Below are 5,291 nucleotides of genomic sequence, written 5' to 3'. Positions count from 1 at the left end.
CACACACACAATGGAATATTAGTTTGCCATTAAAATTGAATGAAATTTTGCCATCGGCAACAATATTGGTAGACCTGGAGGGTATTGTGCTGAGTAGCATAAGTTAGACAGAGAAAGACAAATGTCATATTATGAATCTAGAGAACAAAATAAACATAAAAACAACACAAACAATATCATAGATACAGAGAACAGTTTGGTGGTTGTCAGATTTGGGTGTGGTAGGAGGGATGATAGTGAAGGATAAGGAGGTTAAGAAGTACAAATTGGTAGTTACAAAATAGTAATGAGAATGTAGAATATAGCATGAGGAATATAGTCATTAGCATTGTAATAACTATATGGTGTCAGATGGGTACTGGATATATCGGAGTAACCACTTCATAAGTTATATAAATGTCTAATCACGATGTTGTATACCTGATACTAATATAACATTGTATGCCAAATATAATTGAAAAAATAAAAATATAAAAATTAAAAAAAATTATAAAACATAAACCCGCACACAAAAAAGAGATCGAACTTCTCTTTTACTTGTCTTTAAGGAACTATTATCTGGGCTACACAACTTGTGGGGACCATTGCCAAATAAAATACAGAGGCTCTTATTCCAAAACTATCAAGAAAATCAAGATGTACCAGGAGAGCAATAAACCAAGTACGACTTTAGTTCCTTCTTAGTGTGGGGACCTGTTGCAATTGCACAGGTCTCAATCCCATGAAGGTGGCTCTGAGCATCTCCATCTCATCCAGTTCACATAAACCAACTTAAGGAAGAATTTAAGGCACAAAATATCTTCATTTTTGTAATGAAATTCCAGATCACCTGTCTTCTGTCCTCTAATAACAGTTAAAGGTCTCTGATAGAAAGCACGTAGATAGAGTGGACCTATCCCAAAGAATGAGGAAAGGATCTTTCTGGATTTAGCAGTGACTTTTTGTGTGACCTTGAGAAAATCACATGTCATCTACTTTCAGTTACTTCATAGAGTAATATTTGACCATGTAATTGCTATGATCCCTTCAAGTACCGATAATCCCAAGGTATATAATTAAAGGCATTCTGGATAATTGGTGGATATACCAGCTTCAACATTTGGTAGCATTGTCCCCATTAAACATGAAAATATTCACCAAATTCCAATATATTTCAGTAAAATATTTCCTTGTCGTCTCCCACCCTAATGTTGTACAGTTTGTAAGGAAAGAGGTTAAAATGCATAAATTGCCAGTTATAAAAACAGTCACAAGGACATAAAGTGCAGCATAGGAAATATAGTCTATAATATTGTAATAACTACGTACAATGTCAAATGACTATAAGACTGACTAGGGTGATCGCTTAGTAATTTATATAAATAATCACTATGTTGTACACCTGAAACTAATACAATATTGCATGTCATAACTGAAAAATAAAGTTAAAATTATTTAAAAAATTTGTTAAATGTGGCAGTGACTTCAAATTATACTACAAAGTGACAATAATCAAAACAGCATGGTATTGACAGAAAAACAGATACACAGACCAATGGAATGAATTGAAAGCCCAGAAGTAAATCCACATATATAGAGAAAAATCATTTTTGACAAAGAACCCAAACATACAATGGAGGAAGGAAAGCCTCTTCAATAAACGGTTTTGGAAAAATTGGAAAGCCACATGCAAGAGAATGGAACTAAACATCATCCGTTACCATACACCAAAATTAACTCAAAATAAATCAAAGCTCTAAATATAAGATATAAAACATTAAACTGCATAGAAGAAAACATAGATACTAAACTCATTGACCTTGAATCTAGAAACAATTTTATTAATTTGACCTCAAAGGCAAGAAAAGTAAAAGCAAAAATAAATGAATGGGACTATATCAAACCAAAAAACTTCTGCACAGAAAAAAAAAAATAAAACAAAACAAAACAAACACACAAAAAAACAGGTGACCAAGTGAACGGGAGAAGATACTTGCATACAACCTCTCTGATACGGAGCTAATATCTAATATATATATTTCATTTAACTCAACAGCAACAACAAAAAACATCCAATTAAAAAATGAAAAGACCTGAACAGACCCTTCTCTCAGGAAGACATACAAACAGTCAGCAGACATATGAGAAGATGCTCGACTTCACTAGTAGGGAAATGCAAATTGAAACCACAATGAGATACCACCTCACACCTGTAGGAATGACTATTACCAACAAGACAAGTAATAACAAGTGTTTGAGAGGTTGTGGGAGAAAAGGAACCCTCATACACTGCTGGTGGGAATGCATATTGTTGCAGCCACTATGGAAAATAGTATGGAGTTTCCTCAAAAAATTGAGAATAGAACTACCATATGGCCCAACAATCCCTCTTCTGTGTATCTACCCCCAAAATTTGAAAACATTTATCCATAAAGATATATGCATTCTGATGTTCATAACAGCATTATTCATGGTGGCCAAGACATGGAAACAGCCAAAGTGTCCATCAATACATGACTGGATAAAGAAGCAGTACATGCATACAGTGGAATATTACTTAGCCATAAGAAAAGGGGAAGTACTGCCATTTGTGACAACATGGATGAATCTTGAGATTATCATGCTAAGTGAAGTAAGCCAGAGAGAAAAATTGAGAACTATATGATTTTATGTATAGGTGTGATATAAAACTGAAAGCAACAAATGAACAAGACAAACAGAAACTCATAGACACAGACAACAGTTTAGTTTAGTGATTTCCAGAAAGAAAGGAGGGGGAGTAGATAAGGGCAGAGGGAGTAAAATATATGGTGACATAAGATTTGACTTTATGTGGTGAACGTACAATGAAATATACAGATGATATATTATTGAATTGCGCACATGAAACTTATATGATTTAATTAACCAATTGTCACCCCCATAAATTTAATTTAAAAATGTAAAAACAGTGACATGGAAAATTATTTTGATAATTGCAACTTTTTACTTACAAATGTGAAAAACTTGGATTTGAATTTATTCAAGCATTTGAATAAAATTTTTGTTCGAGAAGAAGAACCAGTGTCATAAAAATGTCAGTAATATTCAAAGTATTGTGTAGATTGAATATAATTTTTTCTATGTAACTATTGTAAAATAAATGGCTGAGAACAGGCATGACATTTCCAAGAAAATCAGACAGAGACATACCCTATTGGAAATCCTTACTTATTATAAAGCAATAGAAAGTAATGCAGTGTTTTGTTGGCCCGATGATAAACAAATAGTCTAACAGAACAGGATGGAGTTCTTGGAAAAAGACACATTTGATATCTCACAAATGTGGCATTAAAAATTTATAGGGGCATGATTAACACTTCAATAAATGGCACAGAGATAAATTCTTATCTATACGGGGTGGGGGGAGGGATTGGATCTATACCTAACAATTAAACAAAACTACATTTCACATGGGAAATAACATGAAAAGCCAGACTTTAAAACTTAGAAGAAAATAAGGGAGACTATCCTTAAAAGCACAAAGTGGAAAATATTTTCTTAAACAAGTATATCAAGTACTTACACAGGTACTGTGTGAGTAGATTGGTCATTTGCCTTTCAATGCTTTTAAGGAACATGCTCTAGTTAGTTGTTTTTGACAGGCTGGATTTAAGCTCCAGTCAGATTTGAACGGTTGGCCATAAATTTCATAAATTGAAATGCAATAGTAATTAATATTTCTTAGAGCCTAATGTCTAAGGAGTCACTTGTATTCACTGAGAAAATATATTTAGCAAAACCTAAAATGTATAAGCTGTTGATGTTATTCTAAATCTGTTTTTTCCCACATGTGTTGGATTTCTTTTTTCAAATTTAAGTAGTAGACTTGGAATGGACTGGGCCACCGATAGTGTAATTCCATTTAAATTCTAAATAAATTTATAGGTAAATATATTAATTTATAATGAAAGAATTTAACAATTTTTAGTTACCTTAAAACTTAACCTTTTTAGTAAAGTTCCTCGTAAGATGGCAATGTAAGTAGACATTGTGCTTGCCTTTTTTCACAACCACATCAAAATTACAAGTAAACTACAGAACGACCATTTTGAGAGTTTCCTGAAGTCTAGTTGAACAGAAATCTTACTGCTGAAAAAATACACAGGAGGCCACCTTGAGACTAATAGGAAGGATGGAGGAATGGAAGAAACTGGTCCCACACCTGAGTATGGTGCTTAAAAATTGAGAGAAATGTCTCAACTATGGATGTTCCCTTGTAGGAGCAAGGGATCCTAGCACCACACCATGATCCTCAGCCCAGGCTACCAGTGCTGGGAATAGAATACTTCACAACTTCTGGCTGTAAAAACTAGCAAAGAATGTGACTGAGACAAGACTACTAGGATTGCAGACATTCCTGATAAGGGGCCTGTGTGTAAACTTAATTACTGATGACTCTATTGCTCTGAGCGCCAGTGCTGGAGCAGTAGCTTGAAAGGCACCAGGGCGTCAGGGAGGAACTGAATTGTCTATGTTTAAGGCAGGGGCCGGTGAAACAGCTTTCTCCAAGACAGAAGTGCTGGCAGAAGCCATTGATTTTTGTTGACCCTTCCCCACTCCTGGCGTACATCAGGCAGACAACCACCATATCTGAATTTCCTTCAACCTGGCTGACACTTGTTGCCCTACCCTAGTAATTCCCTGAATCTCCACCCTACTGATATTGTTGGTCCATCCAAGCCGCTTCCAGTAGCTTTTTCATTCAAACAGCCTGTCTTGGCTCATGTTGTGGACTTTCTGAAAATCTATCAAAGGTTTGAAATCTCCCCCCCCCAAAAAAAAAGCAACATCTGGCCTCAGCGTGTCCTGTACCTCTTGCTGAATAGCCCAAAGCCTGGAACTAGTGGCAGTAAGCCTTAGATTACAAATTGGCTTTTCTAGATACATCCAAGCCCAGCACAGGTGGCAGTAATCTGCAGATTGCTTGATGACTCCTGCCAGGTGGCCCCAAGCAGGACACAAGATGCAGCTGGAGCACCTTCCAGGAGGCACCAGGGTTAGCATGCCTAGTGGCTGCATTGAAACCTGGCTGGAGCACCACCCAAGACTGAATCTGAGGATGACACACTCAAAGAGAAGGTTCGGTAGGCACCAGAGGCCTGCTAAAGTAAATCCAGGTCCTTAGAGTCAGCTCCTACAAGCCAGTTATCATAATCAATCTGCCTGATGATAAATGCCACCCATTGACATGGAAACAATGACCAAAGCTTAACTATAACATGAGAGCACACACAATCCATACAAAAAACACACCTGAGATACCTAGCCCA

Source organism: Pteropus vampyrus, unplaced genomic scaffold, assembly GCF_000151845.1.
Source record: "Pteropus vampyrus isolate Shadow unplaced genomic scaffold, Pvam_2.0 Scaffold752, whole genome shotgun sequence".
NCBI classification, from domain to species: domain Eukaryota; kingdom Metazoa; phylum Chordata; class Mammalia; order Chiroptera; family Pteropodidae; genus Pteropus; species Pteropus vampyrus.
The sequence above is the reverse complement of the archived record's forward strand: the minus strand, read 5'-3'. Positions refer to the sequence as shown.